The following is a 15,378-nucleotide window of genomic DNA, read 5'->3' as shown; positions in this document are numbered from 1 at the left end:
AAGAAAAATGGATCAATGTAAACTATCTCCCAGAAACAATCGTTATTATATTTTGATTTATTTTCTTCTAACCTTTTTCTATACAATTTTTGTTAGTTACTCTCATATTGAGGATGCAATCTTAAATCTTTTTATAAAATCTTTCAAAATACAAACTTCCCTCATAATCATGGACACATCATCAATATCATATTCCAGGACTGGGTAACAATTTATTTTCTACAACATTTTGTATAATAATTTTTATTTTAAAATGGATTTATTATAATTTACTTAATCATCTTATTGATGATTGTTGTTCAGTTGCTAAGTCGTGTCTGACTCTTTAGGACCCTGTGGACTGCAGCACACCAGGCTCCTCTGCCCTCCATTACTCCCGGAGTTTGCTCAAATTCAGGTCCACTGAGTCAGTGATGCTATCTAACCGTCTCATCCTCTATTGTAAACTTCTCTTTTTGCCTTCAATCTTTCCAGCAACAGGATCTTTTCCAATGATTCAGCTCTTCCCACCAGGCAGCCAAAGTACTGGAGCTTCAGCTTCAGCATCAGACCTTCCAATGAACGTGTGTGTTAGTCGCTCAGTCATGTCCGACTGGTTGAGACCCCCTGGATTGTAGCCTACATATTTTAGATACATATTTTTAAATACCTCTTTTTGTAGATCCCTGATGTACATCATCAGAACTGTCCAGATATCTTTAGGTCCGCGTATGAAATATGTTTTCCCTAAGAAGAGTTGAAATGGAGGATGGTTCTATTGACACATTACTGACTAAAGCCAAAGAGCAAACTGACTATCAGTTTACTCCCCCCAAATCTATGTCTTACGGCACATGAGTTTTAGGCTTCCTAATACCACAGCTTAACAGTGACCCCACAAAAGTATAGGCAGTATTCTCTACTCTTCCCCCAAGTATGAAACAGAGAATGTAGAAAATCAGGAACTACCGTCAGACACAATGAATACTTCAACCTCAGATTTATGAAGGAAGAGAAAAAAGAGCTAACAATCATTAAGTAAGTGATGAGAATGAGTTTCCATTCCATGTTAGTACTTCCTATGTGCTTTCACTCTGACTTTAAGAAGAGACTGAATAGTGTTAAGTAGACAAACTGGTAACATGACAGTCAAGAGCCAGGGGTTTGTGTTTTGGCTCTGAACGAGTTCTGTGGCCTTGGACAAGCCAGATGATTATGTCTCATTGAACCGCTTGGCTGGAAAAATTAATGTCTCTGCTTTTCTGTGGTCTTTTTAAATTCTGTGGTTCTCTGTTCTGATTTATACGTATCAGGATAAAATCTGCAGATTTTTTTTGCTCTCATTTTTCTTACTATTTTCTGCCCATATACTCAGAGGTATTCATGGCCAAAGGTGGAGAATGGGATATAGGCCAAAACAAAAAATTCAAATGAATTTTCTAAGCACATTGCATAGATATTGGTCTGAAGGTCAAAGTTCTTTCCATTTGCAAGATCCAAACACTTGAAAAGGAATGATGTCTACTAGAATTTAAAAATCTGGCATGGCTTTGCTTAAAAGGAACAAAGAATGACTCAGAACAAAGTTTTAGAGCACTGCTTTTCAAATTGCAGGTCAAGGCCCACAAGAAGGTCATGAAATCATTCTCCGGAGTTTAGACTAGCATTGGGTTTTTTGTTTGTTTTTGCTTTTTCCCCCTAATGAAATGGAATAGAGTACTCTGCAATTTAAGAGTAAGGTAAACGTGTGGTATCTGGGGTTGATGAGGCAATGTGTTACTCACAAAGAGTTTCTATCAAAAAATTTTGAAAAATACCATTTTAAATTACAAACTACATTGGTGTGGGAGGAGCAACATGCTTATGTATCGGGCAGAACCTTTGTATGTGCCTACTGGAAAAGATCCTGCTGCTGGGAAAGACTGAGGGCAGGAGGAGAGGTGGGCGACAGAGGGTGAGATGGTTGGATGGCATCACCAATGCAATGGACATGAACTTGGGCAAACACTGGGAGATAGTGGAGGGGAAGGGAGGCCTGGCGTGCTGCAGTCCATGGGGTTGCTAAAGGCTGGACGTGACTCAGCAGCTGGACAACAAAAGCAACAGATGTGGAATGGGAAACAGAGCTTGGAGAAACTCGGGGGATGGCAGCAAAGTGCAACTGTTAAAATGTTGCCCCTGGCGCCTCCTTTTCTCACCGAAGGCTTGAAACCCAGGTAAACAGAGACTTCAGAGGCCATCAAACTTTCATGAGAATACGTGGCAGAAAAAGCTCCAACTCTGGGCAGGATGTTGGAGATAGGAAGCCTAGCAGTGTGATGCTTAACAGGGGGCTGCTGCTTTGGACAAGGGCATGTCTAGACACAGAAATATCCTGAAATTCATGTCCGCTCCATCACCCTTTCTTGAATTCTTTGGAATACAAAGAGAATCTAAGAACAGTCTCCTGCCCAAGTACGGCACAGAGATAAGGTAAAATTTGAGATATGGCATCCCTGAAGGTTAAGATGATAAGGAATGTTTGGGGTTGGTGGGGGAGACTTAAAGAGTACAGAGTAAGCTTTTCGGAATAATCAGTGCACTTTGCTGACACTGAGAGAGCAGAGGAAGAGTTATTAAACAGCCGTGAACACAAAAGATAGGCGCCTCAGACCATCTTCTCTTTTCCCAGTGTCAGGAAGATATGGAAGCACTCAAGAACCTAGATAAGCCTAGAAAGGGGAGTAGGAATGAAGCCTTGAAGGTGTCAGAATTGGTTCAGAAGACATGATTTAAACTGGACACTGTTTTGATTTAGCAAGAACGTTTTCCATTATGATGGAAATGAGGACTTGGAATGCACGTTAAAATTAAGTTCATTTAAACAGAAATCACAAATCTGAGTTTGTGACTCTTTATTCATTGCATATTCCTCTTATGCTACATCTTAAATACTTTTTAAACCATAAAAGGGCTTCCCAGGAGTGCTAGCGGTAAAGAATCTACCTGCCAATGCAGGAGATGCAAGAAACGTGGTAATTTCCCTGGGTCGGGAAGATCCCCTGGAGTAGGAAATGGAACCCCACTACAGTATTCTTGCCTGGAAAAGTCCATGGCCAGAGGAGCATGGTGGGCTACAGTCCACAGGGTTGCAAAAGAGACAGACACGACTGAGCAACTGAGCACCTAAAAGCATAAAATATCTTGTTGTTTGTTTTTAAATCACTTTTATTTCCCAGGCCAGTATCTTCCACAGAATTGCTGTTCAGTGCTTTCATTCTTGTCTAGAGAATTCCATGGGCAAAGGAGACTGACAGGCTGAAGTCCATGGGGTCGCAAAGAGTTGGACACGACTAACAGCTAACACTTTTAGTTGTTAGGCCAGTATCTTTCACATAACTTCTGCTCAAAAATGCTGCTTTCAGGGTTTCCGAGCCATTTTATTGGCATAGCATGTATCAAAATTGGTATTGTGTTGGGCTTCCCTGGTGGCTCAGTGTAAAGAATCCACCTGCCAATGCAGGAGATGTAGGTTCGATCCCTAGGTCAGGAAGATCCCCTGGAGAAGGAAATGGCAACCCATTCCAGTAGCCTGGAAAATCTGGACAGAGGAGCCTGATGGCTACAGTCCACAGAGTCACAAAAGAATTGGACACAACTTGGTGACTAAACAACAACAGATTTATATTGTGTATTCAGTAAAGTGGAAGAGGCTGGCCTGCCCAAAAGTCTGGGGTCACCACATGCCCCACTGATGTATGTGAAGACTGAGGGTCTCAATCAGTGAGTGCGCAGACAGTCACGTCAAAGCACGCGGTCTACTGCATTACTAAACACAATCTGCACAGTGGATTAAACTTGCTTGTGTGATATATAACATGGTACCATAAATATATATAACACATTTACTAAAGTGGTAACAGTATTTACACGCAAACACTGTTAATAAATGTCTGTGCAATCAAATCTTTCAACATCTTGTACACATCTGGAAACCTTCTGCTCACAAGTTTCTATAGTGATCCGTGTGTATCAGCACATCAGGGTGATAATGCTGTAGAGCAGGCAAGTACTCAAGAGATTAATTCAGAATTTATGCCAACTATGAACCATTATTTCTTGCCTGTTTCATAAATAATCAGCAACACTTCCCTGCTTAGCAATGGCTCCAGGAACAAGCCCCTGAACAAGTACACAGAAATGTCAGAGGTCTTATTGTAATCAATTACAAAGAGGTTATATATTATTTTTTCTATTGCTTCTAAATGCCATGATGATTTTTCCTGTTTCAAAGTGTGCTTTTATAATTCTAAAAAGCCATATGAGTTATTCTTAAATCTAAAAGTATATTTTACTGAGTAACCACATTGATGCTTTTGATCTCTACTGAATAAATAACCTGCATTTTTAATGATCTACTATTTCTCTAGGAGATAATGAAAATTTTTAAATAATTCTCTCGCTGGAAATCAGGTCAATCAACTACAAATAAATATACAACATAGAATTTTTGGCTAAACATAATAATAATATTCCATAATGATTTAGGTAATAGAATAATTTTCTTTTAGATGTTACTTTTTCCATGTGCAATGGCAGGAGACAGGATCAAAGAGGGTGTGATTTTCCTGTAATACCTGGTCAAAAATCTAGCCATATGGATTTATTAATTTCAACTATGGATGTTCAAAACACTGTGAAAAAGAAATTTAATTACTTTTTTGAAGGTGAATCTTTTACCTGAGTCTAACTTTAGTACCTTATAAGCATATTAATTTAATAAAGGTATTCCTATTAGTGTCAATGGTCTCTGGACAAAAATAACTTTAATAACTTACAAGGCCCCATCCCAATACCATCTTCTCCACAAAGCCTTCCCTGATCCTCCAATCAGCAACTGACCTCTCCCTCTTTCCAACTCCAGCAGCAGGTAGTGTCTGAACCACTAATAGAACCTATACGTGTCCTTACAAAATGATTCAAGAAAAAGAGCATCAATCTCCAAGTAGAAAGATACCAAATTATCTTATTCTGTAAAGGTCATGGCTCATATTTAGAGATCTTTTATATCATTTGTATTTTAAAAATCTCTTCCAAAGGAAACCAGAAAGCTGAATATTGTTAGAACTAATGGAAATAACAAAGTGCTTTAGCCATCATGGTTTCAAATCCTTCATCTTAAGGCTTCAGTTCATGAATATTTTATTTATTAATATATACACCAAAGAAGTAATCTACATATGCATGTGTGAATCCATAACAAGGTGGCTTGTTCTTTTGTGCAAAGTAGACTTATACTTTACTTGTCAACATTAAAATGCCCGTACTAAACAATGAAGTCATTTGTAACGAAAAGTGTACTTCTCCAAAAGCAAAAATGTATTGGCAATGCTTGACAGAATGTTTATAACACTTTAGTAAACACATTAGTTCCTCATAAGGTTATTTATTTTCATTTGCTCTCTCTTTTTCCATACAACGAGTTAAATTTTCATTGCAACCAATGTACAAGGCTGGATAACCCCAGTGAATCAATTATAAAATACATGTTAAGAGTTTAGCGCAGCAGCTAGCTCCCCCTAAGGGCTCGATAAAATATCGCCCTGATACAAATCGTACTTTGGTTGCACATGTCAGAAATCCACTTAGAACAGCCTAAAGGGACAAAAAAGAGATTTTCCAAAGGACATTAGTTTGTTTTCTGAAATCCAAAGAATAACTGGACAACCAAGTAATGGGAAAAACAAAAAGCATCTGGATCTTGGTGGGGGAACGAGATCAAGAATTTAACACCATTACCTTACTCAGTACTTCCTCTCTCCTCACACTAGTTTCATTCTTTCTAGTCACACATACCTTTCTCAAACTACACTACCATATCAACCAGAAATTCCACTTCTGCATATTTACTCGTGACATAAAAATTAGATCACACAAAAACCTCACCCACAAAATATTACAGCAGGTTTATACATAATTACTAAAAATCAGAAACAACACAAATGCCTTCAACCGAAGAATGAAGAAGCAAACTATGCTACTGGCACATCCACATTGCTGGAACATTACTCAGTAATTAGCAAGTAAACAATAAACTATGATAAATGCAACAACATGTCTGCATCTTAAAAGTATTTCATTAATGAAAGAACTCAGACACAAAAGACATACTACATGATTCATTTTATATGATATCTTTATAAATAAAAAACTATAGAGACAGAAAATAGATAAGTGGTTGCCAGAGACTGGGGTGGGGTAAATTTTCAATTACAAAGGAGACAGAAGAATTTAAGGGATGAGAGTGCTAGAACTATTTCCATATCTTGACTGTGGTGACATTTACAAGACTCATGCATTTCTTAAAGTCCAAAGGACTGCACACTAAAATGGGTAAGTTTTTTCTATGTAAATTATATCTAAGAAATTTTTGAAACAGAAAAGTAAAAATGGCTTAGAAAAGGAAAGATAAATATTGAATAGACAAAATACTGAAGATGTTGTCCTAAAAAGCCAATCCAACATATAGATCACAGGAGTCCCTAAAATAAAAAACCAAACCAAGACAATGGAACAAATCTAAAAGCTAATATTCAAGAAAACTTTCTTGAATTACAGATTTGAAACTGCATATAAAAGAGCACACATGTACTTGACAGTTTAAACTAAGGACTACTATCTAAAGTACCCGCTAGTAAAATTACCACACTTTAAAGGAAAAAAACCTTTGTGCATTTTTTTTAAAAAAGGAAAACATTCCTTTATATGAAAAATGAAATCAGATTATCATCAGACTTTGATGGCAATGCTTTCTGCCAGAAGAAAATGGAATAATATATATGAGAATCTCAATGACAGAATATGTGAATCAAGGATTTCATATCCAGCCAAACTGACTTTCAAATATAAACAGTGTAAGACAAACTGTTATCAACATTAAAGAATTCAGGAATGTTCTCATGAGCACTTCCTTAAGAATGTACCAGGCAAAGAATACTGACAACCGAAATGAGAAATAGCAACACAAGCACTGACAGTGAGCATTAAGTTTATAATTACATTATAACCAAAAGTAAATGAATTATTAATAAGTTAAAAGGAAAATAGAGTATGTAATTGTTATATACTCAGACCCTATGGTTCAACTACCAGAAAATGAGCAAGGAAAGAGGATGGTATGTGCAAAAATCACACATAAATGTGACCCATAAGCATACTGATAGTCATTATATTAGTACTGTCATTCTAAGACTACTATATGCATAATTTCTTAATAAAGAAAACAAGAAATTATAGCATAAATCTAATTCTGCAAACCCCTATGTTCTTGAGGAAAGGTTAAGTAAAACCCTGTCATACTTAAATTGATTTGAAAATATCAGTATAAATCCCCAAGATACATTATCTTTGGTTAGGTATCCATTTAAACATATATATTTCTGTATGTTTCATCTATGTCAACATAATTAATTTTATTAAAATGCCTAGGAACAATGACCAGTCCAAGATAAGCAAACATCCCTAACATCCAGAATTTAATCCTAAAATTCACTTTTCCACTAAACAATCCAACTTGATTTCTTAGAAAAAGTGTGATTCTAGGACTGAGACAGGAAATATGTAAGATAAGTGCAGAGAATCTTGTCAAATCAGATAGTAAATACAAAGTAAGCAATCAAGAACTAGTAGGGTCCTGCCAAAACACTCAAAAGTCAAACGGAAGAGGCTTCCATTGGCCAAAAATGAGACAACTGAGATTCAATAAGACAATAACGCCAACAGATTGAAACATATCAAAATACATTTAAAACTATGAGTCCTTTATAAAGACAGTGGGAAAAAGCCAACGGGTCTCTAGAAGATGACTGGAAATCAATTCACTCTCCTGAAAACTGGTAAATTAAGAAAAATAATTAAGCCTCTATACTGCTGTCCTTATATGAATTCTACCTTTGGGTAAATACCATAAAAGATGGAGAACAGCAACATTTCATAAAACTATTTCATCTGATAAATGAAAGCAAAATACTAAACTTCCATATATCACCATTTCCCAATTAGCATGAATGGTTGCTAACATTATAATAAAAGAGTTACAGAGAGGGAGAAATTCTGGCCGGGATGTAGGGGACTGAGATAAAACCAGACAGTACGTGTCTCCTTAATGAAAAACCAAGACAACCAATAGGTTTGCAAAGGGATCTAACCCATCAAGTCTTTGGAACCAGATGCCAATTTGCAAGAAGTCAGAGGGCAGAGAAATGTGAAGAATAGCATAGCACTAAGTATAAAATTACGAATCCAGAGTGGGAAATCCTGAAGATTAAATGAACTAAGGTCTTCAACAAATGAATTCCAAAGAAGAAACAGATATAGAAATTATATGCTAACATTATATGCTAAATTATATGCTAAAAGATATAAAGGGCTTCCTTGGTGGCTCAGTGGTAAAGCATCAGCCTGCCAATGCAGGACATGCGGGTTCAATTCCTGGCTTGGGAAATACCCTGGAGAAGGAAATGTAACCCACTCCAGTATTCTTGCCTAGAAAATCCCATAGATAGAGAGTTTGGTGGCTATAGTCCATGGGGTCACAAAAGTGTCAGATACAACTTAGCAACTAAACAACAAAGGATATAAAAGGCACAGGGAATATGTAAACAAGGTGTTAGACTACAGGGATGCACACTTTGGTAATAAATTGGTAAAGAAGCTCAAGGGAGTGATTAATATAAAAATCAAGGTAGTAAAAGTGACCCGATATTATTCTTCTTTTCCAAACTTATCTTTACTAACTTTTTCAAGTTATATTTTGGATCTCTTTACACATTGTTGGTACAGTATGAATTAGATATTACTCTGTTTGTAGTTGTACTTAATAAACTGTCATTAATTAGATGAATGATTAGGTTCAGTGAGGTGATTAGGATTAGAATAAGGCAAATGGATGAATTCTAGGATGGCAGGTAAAATTCTGTTTCCTAAGTCAGGTAGTAGCTAGAAAAGTATTCACATTATATTAATTCATAAAGGCACTTATGTGATTTTCTTGTGGTTTTATATCTAGGTGTTTTATTTTAAAACAAAAAAGTATAACTCATATAGAAGGCTGAAAAATAGATTCAAAAGCTTTTTTTAGAGAGAGTAAATATAGAAGAATAGCAAAGATAAGTTTGGAAAGAAAGAATAATACAAGATCGCTTTCTACCAGTTATAAATATAAATGTTTGGTAGTTTAAAGTAGTCTGATATTAGGAGAGAAATAAAGACATCAATGGAACCAAATAGAAAATTCACAATTTCACACTCATATTATGTCTAATATGAGAAAAGAACTGGCTATCTAATGTACATGATTATATGGTAACTAAACAAATTTCAAATTGATGTAAGATCTAAAACTTAAAAAGAAAACAATAAAGGAGTTATATAAAATATACCTTAGTTTGGGGGTTAGCCAAAAATTTCTTCTTAAGATAGTCATAAGATCTAGAAAACAAAAAGAAAATATTGACATTCTGAATAAATGGGAAAAAATTTATCTTAAGGACAAAATATAACTAATTTTTAATAGCAGATCAAGATAATGTATTTACAGCTTAAATGACTGGCAAAGTATCATTAGCCCTTACATACAAAGAATGTTTATATATCAACAACAAAGAAATCATTTAATTAAAACAATGCCAAAGATCATGAATAGGTAATAGGAAAACAACATATATATATATATATATATATATACACACACACATATATATATATATGTATGTATCTATCTTATATAGGAAATGATGCTCAACCTCACTAGTCATATAAATGCAAATTAAATACCATTCACAGTTTTTAAACTATTGGATTTGCAAGAAAAATTAATCAATAATAACCTCAATTTGCCCCACCCTCTCCATTGACTCATATACATGACCATGTGTAAAACAGACAGCTAGGGGGAAGGAGCTGGGTAACACAGGGAGCTCAGCTTAGTGATCTATGACCCCGAGAAGGATGAGATGAGGAGCGTGAGAGGGAAGCCGAAGAAAGGCGGGATATATATATAATCATGGCTGGTTCACATTGTTGTACGGCAGAAATAACATTATAAAGTAATTATCCTCCAATTAAAAATAAATTTAAAAAAGAAACACATGATAAGCAACCTTGAATTCTTTCTAACTAAATTTACTGGGTCTTTGTCAACCATGTAGCTATAAAAGAAGGCAAGTTACAGTCAAAGGAAGAGAAGCAGAGAACAAATAAATACATTTAAAAATAATAATCCCTGTTTGAGAGTATTCAGGTATATGGGCACTGTCACAGAAATTTTTCTCCTCTTGGAAACCTTTTAAATGGATGTGGCAATTTTTAAACCCACAAGAATCATTTATTTTGTACTTTTCATCTTTTTGTCTTTGTGCTGAATTCTAGATGAAATGTTTTGCTCAGTCTTCTTAAGATCTAATTAAACTTCATCTATGTTTATCCTACTACTCAGCCCATTTATTGAGCTTCTTTTTGATGATCTCTAAATGATTAACTTTTTTCCCCTAACAGCCTGTTACTGTTTCATGGTTGCATTAACTCATTTTATTTCTTTAAGGACATTATACTTCCTTAAAATCCTACTTGTTCTTTAATTGTTTTTTCCAGTACTATCCATGGAATCTCATGGATTTAGTTATCCTCAGATGTTTGGTGATACTCAGGTGGTTGTTCATCTTCCGCTCCAGCTATGCTGTGGTGTGAGGCTTCTCCTATCCAATCACCTCCTTTCCCTCTCTTCTTTCTCAAGAACCACCAATGACAAAATAAACATCCTCAAACATCGTTATATTCTGATACTTTCCCTTTTGAAGGATGGACTCATAGAAGTGGGTGAAATATTTGCATTTGTAATTTAATAGACAAAGTCAGATTATGTTACTTGCAAGTTGGAATAAATCCTACTAAAAATGCCTACTACATGCCTACTAAAAATCAGTTAGCTAGACTTATTTCCCCATATGACCACCACATTTGCTGACTTCTTCAAGCTAGATTTTGGATTTCTTTGAGTACTGCTGGTATAGTATGAATTAAATGTTATCTTCTTTGTTGTTTCACTTAAAAAACATTCATTAATTAGGTGAATGAATATGTTCAGCCTCTGGATCCCTGTTATTAATACTATGCTCCACTTTTTTCCTCAAAGTAATTTTCATCTCATAACTTACTATGTAAAATACTCATTTATTATATTTACTATTCAATATCCATCTTCCTATGATGAAACAGGAGCTGGAATCTCTATTTTGTTCACTGATATTTCCTACTGCCTAGATAATGATGCTTAATAGGCACTCAGTATATAATTGTGAAATGAATGAATGACTGTATGAAATACTCATTGAATATACTAGTTAGAACTTTAAAATATTTTCCTCAAAATATATTTAGCAAAGTACTTATTGTAAAAATATATGTTTCCTCTAACAAATACTACTGGGCTCCCAAGTGTCTCAGAAGTGTCTGTGAAACCTGTATGCAGGTCCAAAAGCAACAGTTACAAAGGGACATGGAGCAACAGACTGGTTCAAAATTGGGAAAGGAGTACGTCAAGGCTGTATATTGTCACCCTGCTTATTTAATTTATATGCAGAGTACATCATGAGAAACGCTGGGCTGGAAGAAGCACAAGCTGGAATCAAGATTGCTGGGAGAAATATCAATAACCTCAGATATGCAGGTGACACCACTCTTATGGCAGAAAGTGAAGAGAAACTAAAAAGCCTCTTGATAAAAGTGAAGGAGGAGAGTGAAAAAGTTGGCTTAAAGCTCAACATTCAGAAAACTAAGATCATGGCATCTGGTCCCATCACTTCATGGCAAATAGATGGGGAAACAATGGAAACAGACTTTTATTTTGGGGAGCTCCAAAATCACTGCAGATGGTGACTACAGCCATAAAATTAAAAGACACTTGCTCCTTGGAAGAAAAGTTATGACCAATCTGGACAGCATATTAAAAAGCAGAGACAGATGCGGAGGCGGGGCTAAGATGGCGGAGGAATAGGACGGGGAGACCACTCTCTCCTCCACAAATTTATCGAAAGAACATCTGAACGCTGACCAAACTTCACAAAACTACTTCTGAAGGCTGGCTGAGGACGTCAGGCTTTCACAAAAACTGCGCATTATCTTCAAAAGAGGTAGGAGAAATTATAAAAGATAAAAAGAGAGACAAAAGAGTTAGGGATGGAGACCCGTCCCGGGGAGGGAGTCGTAAAAGAGGAGGAATTTCCAAGCACCAGGAAACCCTCTCACCGGCGGGTGTGGGGGAGGATTTTTTTTCTCGGAGGGCAACGTAACTGGGAGGGAAAAAATAAATAAAATCCACAGATTACGTGCCTAAAGCAACTCCCAGCAAAGAACCCCAGACGCTCGCATCATCCGCCACCAGCAAGTGGGGGCTGAACGGAGAGGAGCGGGCGGCATTGCCTAGGGTAAGGACCGGGCCCGAGTGCCCCGAGGGCAATCTGAGGGAGCTAACGTGAGATAGTAACCTAAACTGTGGGACAGCGAGAGAGAGAGAACTATCCCGCGAAAAGCCCAACTCTAAGGCACTGCCGGCCCGCTCACAGAACAAAGGACTGAGCGATACCAGAGGAGAGCTAGCCGGCTGCGGACCGCCCCATCCCCCGCCGGACACAGCGGGCAGGCGGGGCCCGCCAGAGCCGGAAAGGGGCAAACTCGGCTCCAGAGAGGGCACCCCCTACCAAACTGCAAACAGGCTCCCAGTTTCTAAGCAAAGACTGCCTGAGATCCCAGAGGGTCGACAGCCGCCGGGAGGGTCGCAGCCAGAGACCAGCTCCCCAGAACCGACACAAAGCACACCGGAGCCGGGCGCGCGCGTAAACCGAGGCGGGGACCAGGGAGGTGATAAGCCGCACCGCCCCAACAGGGGACAGCGCCCTCGCCAAACTCCTGGCCGCCTGGGCAGCTCCGACCGGGAACGGCACAAGCCGCGGGCGAAACCGAGTCTGCGCCTTTGTGGAGTAACCGGGAGCCTGAACCTGAGCGGCTTAGACCTGGGAAGTGCACGCAGCTCAGGGCCCGCTCCCCGGCCGAGTAACCTGAAGCCTGAGCAGGGTAGACGGGGAAAGCACACACGCCGTGAGCGGGGGCGAACCCAGTGCGGCCGAGACACTGCGAGCTTACCACACACACGCCAGAATTGCAGTGTTCCTTCCTCCCCACAGCACGATTGAACAAGCGAACCTAAAGAGATCACCTCCACCGCTTTGTTGCAGGGCGGAAATTAGATACTGAAGAGATCTCCAAACAGAAGCCAAATAAACAGAGGGAAGCGCTTTGGAAGGGACAGGCCAACAGATTAAGATCCCTGTAGTTAATACCGACTGCATTAAAAAGGACCTATAGATCTTGAAAAGTATAAGCAGGAATAAGGATCTATCTAAAACTGAGCAGATCCCACACTGCTCACAACAGCTCCAGAGAAAGTCCGGGATATATATATTTTTTACTATTATTATTTTTTTTTTTTTAATTTTTTTTTAATTAAAAAAAAAATTTTTTTTTCTCTTCTTTCCTTTTTCTTCAAGTCCTCTATTACACCTTTAACTTTCATTTTCATAACCCACTATTAACTTGCAAAAAAAAAAAAAAACCTATTTTTGAAGCAAACTACATACATATATCTTATACCTTTTGTGTTTTCTTTTTTTTTAATGTTTTTTTCCTGTTCTACATTTTTTTACTGTTTCTTTTTTTACTGTTTTACTGTTTTTTTTCTTTTTACACTGTTTCCTTTTTTCCTTTTTTTTTTTTTAGATTGTAAGTTTTATAAGAGTCTGACCTCTACTCTAGATTTTTAATCTTTGTTTTACATATTTGATATCAACTTTGTACATTTAAGAACCCAATCTTTAGGGCCCATTTTTACTCAGGAGTGTGATCACTGGCCTGATCACTCTCTCCCCTAATGATGCTCTTTCTTCTCCCCCAGGGAACCTCTATCTCCCACCCTCCTCCTTCTCTTCTCAACCCAATTCTGTGAATCTCTGAGGGTGTTCTGGGTACCTGAGAACACTTTAGGAACAGGATACTGCCCAGATCTCTCTCTCCCCTCTTAATTCCTCCCTTTCTACTCATGCTCACCTCTGTTACCTTCCTCCCCCCTCTCTATGTATCTCTGTGAATCACTCTGAGGGTTCCAAACTGTGGAAAGCACAGAGGGAAGTGCTTACTGGCTAGATTGCTCTCTCCACATTTGAATTCCCCTCTTCCCCTCCTGGTCACCTCAACCCCCCCCCCCACCTCATCTCTCCATGTATCTCAGTGAACCTTTCTGGGTATCCCTCACTGTGGAGAATCTTTTCACCATTAACCTAAAAGTTTTATTATTGAGGCTGTATGGAAGGAGAAGTCTTGAGGCTACTGCAAGAATAAGACTGAAAACCAGGGGAAACATTAATTAATAAGAGACCATCCAATAGCCTCCATAAATTCACTGAAACCAAGCTCCACCCAAGAGACAATAAGTTCTAGAGCAAGACATACCACGCAAATTCTCCAGCAACGCAGGAACATAGACCTGAGCATCAATATACAGGCTGCCCAGAGGCACACCAAATCCATAGACATCTCAAAAATTAATACTGGTCACTCCATTACACTCTAGAGAGCAGAAATCCAGCTCCACCTACCAGAACACCGACACAAGCTCCCCCAACCAGGAAACCTTGACAAGCCACCTGTCCAACCCCAACCGCAGTGAGGAACCTCCACAACAAAGAGGAACTTCATACTACCAGAATACAGAAGGGCCACGCCTAACACAGCAATCTAAACAAGATGAAAAGGCAGAGAAATACTCAGCAAGTAAAGGAAAATGAGAAATGCCCACAAAGCCAAACAAAAGAGGAGGAGATAGGGACTCTATCTGAAAAAGAATTTAGAATAAGGATAATAAAAATGATCCAAAATCTTGAAAGCAAAATGGAGTTACAGATAAATAGCCTGGAGACAAAGATTGAGAAGATGCAAGAAATGTTTATCAAGGACTTAGAAGAAATAAAAAGGAATCAATATAGAATGAATAATGAAATAAAGGAGATAAAAGACACTCTGGAGGGAACCAACAGTAGAATAACGGAGGCAGAAGATAGGATAAGTGAGGTAGAAGATAGAATGATGGAAATAAACGAAGCAGAGAGGAAAAAAGAAAAAAGAATCAAAAGAAATGAGGAAAACCTCCGGGACCTCTGGGACAATATGAAACGCCCCAACATTCGAATCATAGGAGTCCCAGAAGAAGAAGATAAAAGGAAAGGCCATGAAAAAATACTCGAGGAGATAATAGTTGAGAATTTCCCTAAATTGAGGAAAGAAATAGTCACAGAAGTCCAAGAAACCCAGAGA

General features: G+C 38.0%; 1 long non-coding RNA gene across 1 annotated transcript in view; it reads right to left on the bottom strand.

The window, feature by feature from the left end:
• LOC145511090 (uncharacterized) overlaps positions 1 to 15,378 on the bottom strand; it is a 704,343-nt gene that overhangs the window by 618,522 nt on the left and 70,443 nt on the right. The window contains exon 3 of the long non-coding RNA XR_014057492.1: positions 9,399 to 9,447. This is a non-coding gene — a long non-coding RNA (uncharacterized LOC145511090). The remainder of the gene's footprint in view (positions 1 to 9,398; positions 9,448 to 15,378) is intronic.

The sequence above is a fragment of the Giraffa tippelskirchi genome, chromosome 6 (genome assembly GCF_054371585.1).
Source record: "Giraffa tippelskirchi isolate mGirTip1 chromosome 6, T2T-mGirTip1v1.2.pri, whole genome shotgun sequence".
Classification (NCBI taxonomy): domain Eukaryota; kingdom Metazoa; phylum Chordata; class Mammalia; order Artiodactyla; family Giraffidae; genus Giraffa; species Giraffa tippelskirchi.
The sequence above is the reverse complement of the archived record's forward strand: the minus strand, read 5'-3'. Positions and strand labels throughout refer to the sequence as shown.